This window comes from Pezoporus occidentalis, unplaced genomic scaffold (genome assembly GCF_034315485.1).
Source record: "Pezoporus occidentalis ecotype Australia unplaced genomic scaffold, CSIRO_AGI_Poc_V1 ctg121, whole genome shotgun sequence".
NCBI lineage: Eukaryota > Metazoa > Chordata > Aves > Psittaciformes > Psittacidae > Pezoporus > Pezoporus occidentalis.
The window spans coordinates 1,033,892-1,048,831 of NW_026913006.1; the positions used below are offsets into that span (position 1 = coordinate 1,033,892).

A 14,940-nucleotide genomic window follows, 5' to 3' on the forward strand; every position below is an offset into this window, starting at 1 on the left:
TAATTTCTTCTCTGTACATGCACGTGAGTACAATCCTGTCATGGTTTAAGCCCAGCCAGTAACTCAGAACCACGCACCTGCTTGCTCACTCCCCTCACCCCCTTCTTCCCCCCTCTGCTCCCGGAGGGATAGGGAGAAGAATCGAAAGAATGTAACTCCCACGGGTTGAGATAAGAACAGTCCAGTAACTAAGGTATAACACAAATCACTACTGCTACCACCAATAACAATAATGGTAAGGGAAATAACAAGGGAAGAAAATACAACTGCTCACCACCCGCCAAATGATACCCAGCCTGACCCAAGCAGCAATCTACCCCTTCCAGGTAACTGCCCCCAGTTTATATACTGGGTATGACGTGCTGTGGTATGGAATACCCCTTTGGTTAGTTTGGGTCAGGTGTCCTGTCTCTGCTTCCTCCTGGCTTCTCCTGCCCCCTGGCAGAGCATGAGACTCAAAGTCCTTGTTTGGAGTAAACATTACTGAGCAACAACTAAAAACATTGGTGTTATCAGCGTTGTTCCCAGGCTGAAAGTTCAAAACACAGCACTGCACTAGCTACTAAGATTGAGAAAAATGACTGCTACTGCTGAACCCAGGACAGTATCCACCCCTTATTCCATACCATTCACATCATGCTCAGATCCTACATTTTTCCATATACCATCGCTTTTGTCTCATATATATATGAGACATATATATGTGTGTGTATATATATGTATCTATATCTATATACACACACACCCACACCCACAGAAAGAGAGAGATATCATTCCTTAGTGCGTAGACCAATCCCTATAAAGCTGCTGAGTTCATTTGGTCCACGCCAGGCTCCATCTCTTGTAACAGTCTTTCAGAGCAGGAGAGACGGTGTGCAGTGTTGGATTGTTGACTGCTGATGACACCACGGAACCCATCTGGTCACTGCTGAGCTCGTCTGGTTTCATCAAAGTTCATTCTTTGTTGGGATGATGGTCAGAGGGAAGTCAGGGCCAGCCACTGGTGACTTGAAGACATCTAGTTGGTAGGCTATAAAAGTGCTACATAGCAGGCAATAGCATATAATTGAGTTCATTGGCTGTTTTTTCCCCTAAAATCAAATCCCCTTGAGGTACACATTGGACTTCCCCATCTTCCCGCATTACCCACCAAGTATATCTGGGTCCCTGAGCAAAAGCAATCCCACAAGTGTGTTTGCCTTTACCTGCAGTAGGAATAATCCAGACTGCCTTCCCCAGCAAATTCTTTATGTGCACCACAGGAATTTTATCCCCTTCTACGGTATGTAAAAGTTCTGACTGGGCTGGGCCAGCCCTGTTGGCAGATCCTCTGATGTTGACCAACCGGGTGGCTTTTGGTAAATGTGTATCCTAATGTTTGAAGGTCCCACCACTCATTGCTCCCAGTATAGTTTTTAACAGCCCATTGTACCATCCGGTTTTCCCAGAGGCTGGTGCATGGTAGGGGATGTGATATACCCACTCAATGCCATGCTCTTTGGCCCAAGTTTGTTCCAGAAATGAGTCCCATTGTCTGACTCAGTTCTCTCTAGGGTGCCATGTCGCCACAAAATCTGTTTCTCAAGGCCCAGGATAGTGTTCCGGGCAGTGGCATGGGGCACAGCGTATGTTTCCAGCCAGCCGGTGGTTGCTTCCACCATGGTAAGCACATGGTGCTTCCCTTGGTGGGAATCAATCTGCCAGGCCTCCCCATATTTGTACTTCAGCCATCATCCTCCATACCAAAGTGGTTTTAGCTGTTTGGCTTGCTTAACTGCAGCACATGTTTCACACTCATGAATAACCTGGGCAATAGTGTCCATTGTTAAATCCACCCCTCGACCTCAAGCCCATCTGTACGTTGCATCTCTGCCCTGATGGCCTGAAGTGTCATGGGCCCACTGGGACAAAAATAATTCACCTTTATGTTGCCAATCTAAGTCCATCTGAGCCACTTCAATCTTAGCAGCTTTATCCACCTGTTGGTTGTTCTGGTGTTCCTCAGTGGCCTGACTCTTGGGTACATGAGCACCTACATGGCATACCTTCACAACCAGGTTCTGCACCTGAGCAGTGATATCTTGCCACAGTGCAGCAGCCCAGATGGGTTTACCTCTGCGTTGCCAGTTGCTCTGCTTCCATTGCTTCAACCACCCCCACAGGGCATTTGCCACCACCCATGAGTCAGTATAGAGGTAAAGTACTGGCCACTTTTCTCGTTCAGCAATGTCCAAGGCCAGCTGGATGGCTTTCAGCAGGATTTGGATTATTTTTCTCCCTTTCTCAAAAACTTCTTCCCCTGTATCACTCCACACGATAATGTCATCGATGTATTTCAGGTGTTCTGGAGCCTGCCCCTGTTCCAGTGCAGTCTGGATCAGTTCATGGCAGATGGTAAGGCTGTGTTTTCACCCCTGGGGCAGTCAGTTCCAAGTGTACCGGATGCCCCTCCAAGTAAAAGCAGACTGTGGCCTACACTCTGCTGCCAAAAGAATTGAGAAAAATGCATTGGCAATATCAGTGGTGGCATACCACTTGGCTGCCTTTGACTCTAGTTCATACTGAAGTTCTAGCATGTCCGGTACAGCAGCACTCAATGGTGGTGTGACTTCATTCAGGCCACGATAGTCTACTGTTAGTCTCCTTTCTCCATTAGACTTTCGCACTGGCCATATAGGGCTGTTACAGGGCGAGCGGGTCCTGCTGATCACCCCCTGACTCTCCAGTCTACGGATCAACTGATGGATGGGAATCAGGGAGTCTCGGTTGGTGCGATATTGCTGCCAGTGCACTGCTGTGGATGCGATTGGCACTTGCTGTTCTTTGATCTCCAGCAACCCCACAGCAGAAGGATCCTCTGAGAGACCAGGCAAGGTGGACAGCTGCTCAATTTCCTCAGTCTCCAAAGCAGCAATACCTAAAGCCCATCAGTACCCTTTGGGTCTTTGAAGTGCCCTCTCCTGAGGTAGTCTATGCCAAGGATGCATGGAGCTTCTGGACCAGACACAATGGGGTGCTTTTGCCATTTCTTCCCAGTCAGGCTGACTTCAGCCTCCAGCACAGTCAACTCCTGGGATCCTCCTGTCACTCCAGAAATATAGATGGGTTCTACCCCTTGACAGCTTGATGGCATCAGGGTACACTGTGCACTGGTATCTACTAAAGCCTTATACTTCTGTGGGACTGATGTGCCAGGCCATCTCATCCACACAGTCCAGTAAATCTGATTGTCCCCTACCTCCACCTGACTGGAGGCAGGGCCCTTTTAATAGTGATCACAATATTGGTAAGTTACGTCTTGTATAAAGGGATTAGTCTTCTTTATCACAGGAGCTGGAGTAAAATCAGCTCTTCCACTCCATCTGGGAACCTACTCACCAGAGACTGAAGGCACAGCTTTCACGGGATGATCATCCTTGACCTTTGTTCTTCTCTCCAATTCACGTATCCGTTCCCCCAGAACTGAAGTAGGTTTTCCATCCCACTTCCTCATGTCTTCTCTGAGATCCCACAGGTAAAACCATAGGGTGGCCCATGGCGTGTACCTCCTATATCTTCTCTCTCGAGCAGTAGGGCACCTTTTGTTAATAGCTGAGACGTGTGTTGGTACACGTGAGGAGCTGGATAGATCAGGTAGATCGTCCCTCAATTGTTTGAACTCCTGAGACAGTTTTTCCACAGCTGAAATGATGGAAGGGGTGAGATTGTCTTCAAACGCTCGTAGTTGATGAATCACTTCATCCACTGTTGGTTGTGCTACGTCATGCCAGGTCACTGATGCCAATGAGTGGGCATATGATGATGATGCACTCCGCGTGAATTTCTGCCACATGTGTTGTGTACATTCGACTTCATCTGGATCTACGGATGCATTCCCAGCATCCGGCCTGTGATAGATCATCCCTACAATGACCGATTCCCTGAGACTGGATGCCTTTCTCCAGAGGAGTCCACTTGGCTGAACGACTCCTAACATCATCCTTGCATGGAAACCTTTCTTTCACAGCTGCCAAGAGCTGCCTCCAAAGACTGAGGTACCGTTTCTCTTTTGCAATTGCTTTGTCAATTCCCCCTTCCCTAGCAAGTGATCCCATCTGCTTGGCTTCCCCACCTTCTAGTTTGTGACCATCAGCCCCATTGTCCCAGCATTGGAGCAACCATGTGATGATGTGCTCCCCTGGATGACAGGTAAAATCTTTTCACATATTCCATAGCTCTGTCGAGATCCAGGGTCAAGAAGTCACTTCTTCTTCCTCTGATTCACATAATAATAACTCTTGTTCAGATGCTGTCCCATGTAGTAAATGCATTGGTTCCTCATCTTTCTTCACTGTACGGGTTGCTTTTTGTGCCTCTTGTTTGCTTTTCCCCTCATGTACAGGGGCAACTGATATTGGCACGAATTGGTCATCTGGTTTATCTGCAGTAATTATCACTGTGGTTGGAGTGGCTGCAGTATCTGTTGTCATAGTTGGTGCAGCCACTGTCCTTGGGGGTTGAGTAGCACCAGCAGCTGTGCTGTCTGTTGCTGTGGGGGCTTGAATAGCTGCTGTACTTGTCACTGGGGTTGGTGTAGCTGCGTTTTCTGTTGTAGTCAGAGTTTGACTAGCTGCTGTACTTATCACTGGGGCTGGTGTAGTTGCTGTGCTTGGAGTTGGAGTAGCTGCATTGTCTGTTGTAGTCAGAGTTTGACTAGCTGCTGCACTTGTCACTGGGGCTGGTGTGGCTGCTGTACTTGGAGTAGCTGCGCTGTCTGCTGCTTTGCCATCAGATCCAGAGACATATATTTTCCCTTTAAAGGTGCTGGATAGTGTTGAACAGGGCTCTGTAAGCATAGGCCAAGACCCAGCACGTTGCCATGATTTGTCCCTCTCTGGTATGACCAGAATAACACCACACCTCATTTAAGTGTTTTACTAATTTTTCTGGATTTTGTACTTGTTCAGTGGTGAAGTTCCAAAGCACTGGAGGGGCCCACTGGCCTAGATACTTGCCCATACTATCCCATACACCCTGCCACTCATGGCTGTCTAGCCTGGGGAAAATCTCTTGGTCCTCCTATATTGTCATCTAACACTAGACAAGACCCAAACCCAACTCTACTTAACTTTCAAGATCAGACAAAATGGTCGTGGGTAAAACACACTCTATATGTGTGCCAACATGGTGATCCCCATCACAATCAGGAGGCAGGTCTCAAGGGTATCCAAAGGCCATTCAAAACCTTCAGAACTCTCAAATGATGCTGTAAATAGTTTGGTGGGGGAGCTGGGAATGTAAGGGAATGTCTCCTTCATAGGCTGACCACCCAAGGAGGAAAAAAAGATGTGTAATTGATAAACACTTCCATTATATACCTCCCATAGTATAGAGGTGATGACCACATGTGGGAACGCAAGCCAGATCAGTTTCATGATCAATAAGTCTATTGTATTACAAGTCATTACCATGAAGTACAACGAACCAAGAACCTTAGCCCAAGCCCCCCAGCCGATAAACACTAGAACAGCAAATACCGGCTGTAAGTAAGGTACGACATGCTGAAACTCTGAGATCAAGAGCAACAACCTTGAGAGCAAATAAATCAGCATTGTGACAAGTGACTATTAATCCAAAACAATAAATGCTTATCACAAATACGATTAGACACAATCTGGTCAGATCTGTCTATCTCAACCGTTCATGCCCAACGCTGGGCACCACAAAGAACTGTCATGGTTTAAGCCCAGTCGGTAACCCAGAACCATGCAGCCACTCGCTCACTCCCCCTCTTCCTCCCCCCGCTCCCAGAGGGATGGGGAGGAAAATCAAAAGAATGTAACTCCCATGGGTTGAGATAAGAACAGTCCAGTAACTAAGGTATAACACAAATCACTGCTGCTGCCACCAATAATAATAATGATAAGCGAAATAACAAGGGAAGAGAATGCAACACCTCACCACCCACCGACCGATACCCAGCCTGACCCAAGCAGCAATCTACCCCTTCCGGGTAACTGCCCCCGTTTCTATACTGGGAATGACGTGCTGTGGTATGGAATACCCCTTTGGTTAGTTTGGGTCAGGTGTCCTGTCTCTGCTTCCTCCCAGCTTCCCCTCCTCCCTGGCAGAGCATCAGATTCATAAAGTCCTTGTTTGGAGCAAACATTACTGAGCAACAACTAAAAACATCGGTGTTATCAGCACTGTTCCCAAGCTGAAAGTCAAAAACACAGCATTGCACCAGCTACTAAGATTGAGAAAAATGACTGCTACTGCTGAACCCAGGACAAATCCTAAAGAAAAACTTGTTTTCTGGAGTCCACACACTGATTTTAGTTCAGCAGATCTTGCAAAGAGCCACCTCCTTCTGTTGTAGTTTTTTCTTCACTGTTGTATTGCACAACAACCTAACTCTGCAGTCTTCCTGGAGCAGACTGTTGAGAACCATGGGTGCTACTTTTACAAAAACAGATCCTCAAAAGGACTGGAATTCAACACTATCACAGATGTCACAGAGGTTGTGTCAGCTAATAAAGGATGAGACTCCTTTCAACAGAGGTTTAACTCACATTTTCACACTGACTCCTAAAGCAAAATAATGGGATTAGTTATCTCCATTGTACGTAAGCTGCAATCTAAATTAAGCACATAAGAAAGCGATTTATGCCATTTTAGTTGCTTTCCAAGGATTATATGAATGGGGACTGACCTCTTCCTGTGAATGTCAGCCCAATGAAAGCCAGCAGAGCCATCTCATGCTTTTGTGGTGCTCAATTCCTGTCAACATGGGAAAAGATCTGACTGGTTACACTTACTTTTCTTTCCTCTTGTGTCACTTTCAGCAGCTTAACGCATTCTTTTCATACCATAATTTTTCAGAGGGAAAATACTCCAATCTTAAATTAAAAAGAAAAAATGCAGGAAATCTGATTTTCTGTCCCAATTAAATACATAATAACCTCTACAACATCATTGTTTTGTTTCATTCCTATCACATGTCATGTTGTTTCTTAAATGAATACTTTTTTTATGCTGGTTCTGATGACTGAGGCACATTTTTTCTCCCTACACCTTGATTAACTTCAGTGAGACCACTCATGACATTTGTTAGCATTCACTGCATTGAATTTCAGCAGAAACGTGGCTTTATATAGTAAAATTCTCAGCTGTGCACATTTTCTAAAGAGACTGAATTCTCTACCTAGTTTGAATAGATTCTTACATTCCTAGATCAGCTAGATAGATCTGTACCATAGATCAACAGTTAAACATGGCATATTTATCATTGGCAACTGCATCTAACACAGCTTGTTCCACATAAACCCCCAGCTCTAAATGCTCTTTTTATCTCACTAGAGCCATTTATTTTTCATTTCACCTCATTCAAATTGCACCAGATCCTGAGGCTTCCACTCAGGTGAAATTCCCACTGAGGCCAAGAGAACTTCTGTCCTTAAAAAAATCTAAGTACATTTCTGTGCCTGTTCTGCACATCTCAAGTTTTATTTCTAGCATAGCTGCAGATTTAACTATTCATGGCAGATTCGCCCATCCAGAGCAGGCTATTAATAAGAAAAAGTAAGGTGGCAAAGAGCTCATGAAACTCAGTATTGTCCCCTCAGTACTGCCTGTAGTTGGACAGACTAAGGTAATTTTCATTTAATATTTAGCTAGGTCACTTTCTATTCTGGTATTTCTCTGAATTATTCTGGTTTTCACTGCTGTAGGCATCTGCCTGGAAGAACCAGAAAAGGGAGTTGGAATGTCCCGACAAACTAGGTTATAAAATCAGCATTATCACACTGCACTCAAAGCAGAATTGTTGTGGTCTTTTAATTAATCATAGTGAAATGAGATATGGCTTGTAGTTAATTCACCATGAAATAGGTATTTGAAAGCAACTGTATTTCTGTACAGCTCACATCAGAAGAAACACTTCATATATGGAAACTTCTTAGTTGCAAATGGAAATTCCATTTATGCATCAACAGATAGATTTGATCAAACATAAACATTTGTTCACATTTTGAGTGCTTTGTAGTTCTGCATTTTCTTTAATATTCATTAAAGAAAGTGATTCTGCCACTTGAAACTAGGTGAAATCCCACTGCCTGGCTCCTTAGGATCCAAGAGAAAACTGAAGCAGACAGGACTGCACAGGTCTGGGAGATGTTCCTGGATGAATGCTACATCAGGGACCTAGCACTTCCAGAAAGAGCCAAAGTGGTGCAACCCCCCATTGGGAAAGAATTCCAGCCCCACAGTGTGACCTGTCTCTCTCTAAACGCGATGCTCCTCCTATAGTACATCATTAGAACTTCTGGATGAATAAACATATAAACGCATGCTTTGTGTGCAGCAGCAGCCAAAACAACCAGGAACAAACCAACCTCCCTTTTCCACGGTGGTTTCTGGGTGCTAAGCAGAGAGCAGAGATGCCCTAACATGTTTTTCCCTGTTTAACCAGCACAGCTTATCCTCCTCCCAGCTGGGGAACCTGTCTTAAAAAATAAAGGGAAACAGAACTTAAAGTAAAGCAGAAAAAGAGCTGTTTCACATATTCTCACTCCTCTTTCCAGCTGCAATTGCATCGTGGCTTAAGCCCAGTCAGTAACTCAGAACCACGCAGCTGCTTGCTCACTTTTCTCTCCTTCTTCCCCCTGCCCCTGGAGAGATGGGGAGGAAAATCAAAAGAACGTAACTCCCACAGGTTGAGATAAGAACAGTCCAGTAACTAAGGTATAACACAAACCGCTGCTGCTACCACCAACAATAACAATGATAAGGGAAATAACAAGGGGAGAGCATACAACTGCTCACTACCTGCCAACCAATATCCAGCCGGAACCGGGCAGTGGTCTGTGTCTTCCGGGTAACTTCCCCCAGTTTCTATACTGGGCATGATGTGCTGTAGTATGGAATACCTCTTTGGTTAGTTTGGGTCAGGTGTCCTGTCTCTGCTTCCTCCTGGCTTCCTGCGTCCCTCTGCCCCTCATCACTGTCAGAGCATGGGACTGAAAAGTCCTTGATCAGGATAAGCATTACTTAGCAACAACTAAAATGTTGGTGTGTTATCAACATTGCTCCCAGATTACAGCTGAAAACACAGCACTGCACCAGCTACTAAGAAGAAGAAAAATGGCTGCTACTGCTGAACCCATGACGAATTGCTGTTGTCCAAGTTTTTCTCCTTAAATATGCCATTCCAGAGGTGCTACCACCATTGCTGATGGGCTCAGCCTCGGCTAATGGCAGGTCCATCTCAGAGCTGGTGCCATTGGCTCAATCTGACACAGGGGAAGCTTCTGGCAGCTTGTCACAGAAGCCACCCCTGTAGCCTCCCCCGCCACCAAAACCTTGCCAGGCAAACCCAATAGATATGACCACAAGTCATACAAATAATAAAACATTAGACTATTAGAACCATTTGTTATCCGGGATGACAAGATGTCACTCAGCTAACATGACAGATTAATATAGTAGGTGTTCCTCTCATTGCAAACAAAAATACATAGATCCAGACACCTGAACATAACAAATAAACTATACATAAAAATATCCCTTGGGGAAAAAAAATAAGCTAAATAAAAACAAAAAAATCAGTGCCTCTCAGTGTTTTTCCTGGCTTTTAAACCTAAACTTTTATAGTACATGAGGCAGTCTAGGCACCACAAGAATGAGTCCAGTCTCTTCATGCAATGGTCAGCTGGGAGTGAATGGTGCTCCCAGTCTGGGAGACTTCACTTCTCTTTGGCTTGGCAGTGTGAGATAGAACATGTTTTTCTTCCACTGAGTTACTTGTGATTTCCAGACAGATGTCCCCTTAATCTTGAGACAATCTTCATCAGATGTTTCTAGTAGATATCCTTTGATCTATTCCCCGATATCTTTACCAATGACAGCTTTGTTTCTTCTATCTCATTAAGATATCACCCCTTGTCATGTTGTGATAAGCACCACTGGGGCAAATGCTGCAGACAGCTTGGCAGCAAATGGAGCAGGGTGACCTCAGTCCTTCAGAGCATCTGCCTTCCCTGGAGCTGTCACTCCCTCAGGAGTGTCACATCAGCCACAACCAGTGTTTTCTGCAATAAGCTGAGCATAATTTACTTCACCCCTCTTATCTCACACTGTGCTGGCTTTGCTCACCTTGAAATGAGAGGCTTTAGAAAGGATCTCAGGCAAAGCCTTGTGCCCACAGCTGGTTGTTTCCCAAAATAAACCTCGCTTTGAATTTTACAGATGATCTTGGATAGAGACAGGTAGGGAGCTTTGACATTTAGCTTCCCAGACTCAGTGAAACACCTCTTGTTCTGCTTTGCTTTTTGTCTGTTGATTTATTTTAAGCCAGGTTCCTCAACTGAAATGTCTTCGATAGCTACACACCTAAAGATTGATCCAGATCAGGAATCAAAGAAATAGCACACAAAAATGCAATTCTCACATCTTGTTTTTTCTATCTCTAGGGTCCAAAGGAATACACACTGTAGGGAATTTTACTCAAAGGACTGCAGGAAAAAAATGTATTCCAGAAGAAGCAATTTAAGAGACAAGGACACAGAGAAGTGTGCAGCTTCTGAGACAACAACTGCAGGTATTGCCAACAGCTATGAAACAAATCAGCTAAAGACCTCCTCATTTTCATGACATACACAACATGTCCAACTGCAAGATATAAGCACAGCAACATTTCATTCCACACATGGGGAATCAATGCCTGTACTGAAGAATCCCCACGTCACTAACAGAATACTGCAAGTGTTGACAGACTGGTAATTCATTTCCCCACTCACTGTATCATTATTGGGATTCAAAGCACATTTCTCAGCCATGGTACCTACTGCAAAATGACCTCTCGTCCCTATGTCAAATAATCTTTTGCACACACAGTCCAAACCAACACAAAAACATAACCCCAGGATTTATCACATCCTGATGCTTTGCTGCCATGTCTTACCCCTGCTTCTGTTTGCAGTCAGCAGGTAACTTTGACAGCATTCCATCACTCAGTGAGAAAACTTCATCACACAGTGAGCAAACTCCATCACTCAGTGAGCTCCGCCCTACACAATGTCCTTCTAATCTACCAGAAAAGTATCTCCCATTCACTGTGTACCAGCTCAGAGTAGCTGTCAGGAGGCAGGGGAGAAACAATGTGGTGTGACTGTTCTGAACCCCTTTTGGAGGTGATGCCCCACCACTGCCAAAAGCACTCCTGTAGCTTCTGGAACAATACTGCACTTCCTTTTATTTGCCCCTTGTTGGGAACTCTCTGTTTAAAACCTTTCTGCCGTTTCCTGCTGATTGCCCAAGTTACCATTTGTACAGACATTGTGACTGACTCTCTTAGCTGCTATCTCTGCCACCACTGGTCAACATCCCAGAGCTGCAGAGAAGCTGGTCTGTATTTCCTAGGCCCAGCACAGGACTCCACCATATGCAGGCACATGTTCAAGGAATGCCAAGATATTGCTAGGCACTCAATCATCTGCTTAGCCCTGCTTTTGATATCATAGACTGTCCTGCATGTCTCATCCTCCCCGCTTCATCAGTGGTTGTAGTAACTAACAGCCCACAAATACAGAATAATGGTGATTCCTGTCTACAAAACCAGCATGAGAACTCCACTCACGAGATGTGAACTCACTCATGAGATGTGCTGCTCATCCACACAGAGGGAAAAAGCAGCTCAAGGAATAATGGGATTTATTTTTTACTCATGTTGTAAAAAGATGAACTGGAAAAAACATCACTGGACAGAAAATTAGGGCATTTGAGTCTAGACTGCCAACAACTCTCACAGAGTAGCGTGTCTGCATTCCTCTCTGCACAACAAACTTTGCCTCAGAAGCCTTTAACAGGGATCCCTGCCAAGGATGCACCTGGGCTTAAGCCAACAGTGTTCCATAGAGTTAAGGATGCACATCTCCAGCTCAGCTGTTAAGCACATACGTGCTTGGAACCATACAGAAATGTCAGCAAAAACTCTAACACAAAAAACTTTCCAGCACAGGTACCACAACTGTGTCAAATATCAGTTATCAAATTGTGTCAAATGGTAATGATCCTAGAGATCACTGAAGCCCTGGCCAGCTAAACACAACACAAATAAACAAAAAACTGATTCCAAGAAGGAACTGGATCCTCAATAGAAAAATTACAACAATTCTATAAGAAGCATCAACCACATACTTAAAAAGACAGCATTACAGGGACTGAATGGAAGAAGGAATTATCTGCCAGTATCTCTGGATATCAGTTTCCAATTCACCTGCAAAAAGAAAAGGCAACCCCACAACTGTTACAGTGCATTGTCATTTCAGGCAAAGCAAGTGGCAAGAGGTAATTCTTAGCAGCACATTGAATTCTGTATTTATTTTCTGTACATTAGCCTTAAATGTGTATTTTAATTTCACCTGAGAAAATTACCAACATAAATACTGCCCTTCCCAAATCCCTCTGAATTTTGAATTAACCTGATATCATCATTTCAACCAGACAGAAACGATGAGTAACAGATGATTCATATTCAGTAGTAAACTCACCTGCTTTTCAACATTCTAATTACTAGGCCATTTTACCCTTTCCGTGATGCTGAAGCCAATTTGGGTCATACTGTTTTGAGCCACTGACAAGTCCTTTCAGCTCACACAAATAATGCATAAGGAATTGTTGTGTTGTCAGTCTGAAGGGCATTTTTAAATGCACTGTGGCGAATAGAATACATTACCAAAACACATCATTTTCCTTCTGATACGCAACAGTTCACCATGAGCTTTCATCAGGCAAGACTTTACAGTAACATTTAAGTTTTGATTTAAAGTGATCCACTCACCATTTCACTGGCTTCAGTCTATGTCATAATGATCAACGGGGTGCTACCAAATGTTAAATATAACAAAGTGCTTATTTCTAACATTACAGACAACAGCAAACAAACAAACAAGCAAACATGGGATTTGAATACTTCAGATGCCTTCCAAAAGCTGCAGTGAGGCTATGAAGGAAGTCTTTACTGAACTGTCTCCTCCTCTTCCTGACAGCACTACATCCTGGAGGAGTGAGCAGGGAAGCAAAGGGAAGCCCATTTCAAAGGTGGTTCATCACCTTCCTACTCTGAACATTTAGCTTTTCCAGGACATGCACCTTCAGAAAAGCTGAAGCTGTCCTCACATAGATCTGATATGCACTTAGAGACTGAAATATGCATACAACATAAGGTCTATCTGCTGAGTTTTCAAACCCTCCAACACAACTAAAGCATGGTAATTTCTCATATGCAAAGCCTTCTTCATTCTCAAGCCAGTTTGCACAGCAGATTTCTCAAAGTTACCAGCATTAGTCTAACTTGTAGCAACACTGGTAAATCCTGTACATCTTCAAAGGAAAAAAAAATCAAACTGGTTTCTGTTGTATAGATTTTATGCACAGAAACTGGTGCCTTCTGACAGCTACCTGTAAATTTCTTGATATACTGAGTACCACACCTGCCAGGTTTCCTTTACTTGGTGTGCTAACTCATATTTTAGATCAAACCAATACAAAAGACATGAAAACATCACAGTCAACATATATGAAAAACACAGGAGTCAACAATGGTTATGTCATCCATTTATCAATTTTAAACCATCGCTTCAACAGTGTAATCTCTCTGTGTTCTAGTTATGAAAGTCCCTTTACAGCCACAAGAAAAAAAAAAGGATAGTTCTAAGATCCTTAGTGAACAGGGAGTTTTGCTGAGAGCTGGCTTAAAGCTGGGCATCTTTAGGCAGTGCAGGACTGGTTTGGCAATACTTACTGCTGCATGTCAGGAGGCTTGAGAGCTTTTTTCCTATTTTAAAAAATATAACTCAAAGGCTATAGGCAAAAAAAACAACCAAACAAAAAACAACTCCCAAAAGCAGTACTTGAATTCATTCACGATAACATGAAGACATAAATAATAACAAGGAACAATGCTGACAACTAGAAAATATGGGATTTTAGTGTGCAGTGATTTGAGTGCACCCACAAAATGTGTTATCAGTTTTCAGAAACTACTCGAAGATTGTTGTCAACTGGGCTGAAGTTACTTTGCATTAGAGTCGAATAGCCATGTATTGAACAGACACTGCTACACAAGTTACTGAATAATCTCTGGATGACAAATGGTTCCAGTGTTTTAACTGATCCTTTTAACAGTTATTTCTTGGTTTCTTTTTTAAAATTCCTTTAAAACCCTCATCAATTATAATTTCATCCATACAGCATCACACAACCTGCATTAACAATCCACTTGACCTCCACCAGTAAAGGCAAGTGCAAAAGCTTTACTAACTAATAGGCAATGCAAAAAAACTCTGTAATTGTGTTATTCAGGTGAAATACAAAATAAATACCAACAAAAATGAAATCCCAAATCTGCTAGACAAAAGAATCTAATGAGAGCTCTACATGGAATTCTGGTAGATCCCTTCCTTCTCATCTAAGGTAGACAAGGAACCAGGACTCCATGAAGCAAACAAAACAGTGGGGCTGGGAAGCTGTCAGAAGCAAATCTTGAAACAGGAAAAATCTGGGAGAAGACAGAACCAAATCCTTGCTAGTGAGATATACTGGAACAGCCTGAGTGACTCTATGAAAATTGGTGGCCTCAGTGAGTTAGAAACAAATCAAACCACAAGAATTCCATAACTTCAGGTGAAAGAAGCATTCAAATTCGGCTCTGGTTTGCATAACAGATTCAGAAAAAGCACAAGTTAACCTTGATGATGCACCACAGGAAATACATGGAAAACCAGATATTTTTCATTTGCCATCTTCTCTAATTAACTGAAAGCGTCAACTAGAAGCGAAAGCAGATACATCCCTGGTTATCTAAAACTTTCCATGTTTGAGACTAGCTTTCACCTAGAAAAAGGCAGCTATGGAACAGTCATGTCTTAAACAAAGACAAACTATCCAGCAGAATGAAGGAAT

The 14,940-nt window shown here is 43.5% G+C and overlaps 1 protein-coding gene across 3 annotated transcripts in view; it reads right to left on the reverse strand.

Moving 5' to 3' along the window:
• The window catches only part of NELL1 (neural EGFL like 1), a 289,435-nt gene that overhangs the window by 57,066 nt on the left and 217,429 nt on the right, over window positions 1-14,940 (reverse strand). The gene's annotated exons all lie outside the window — the stretch shown is intronic.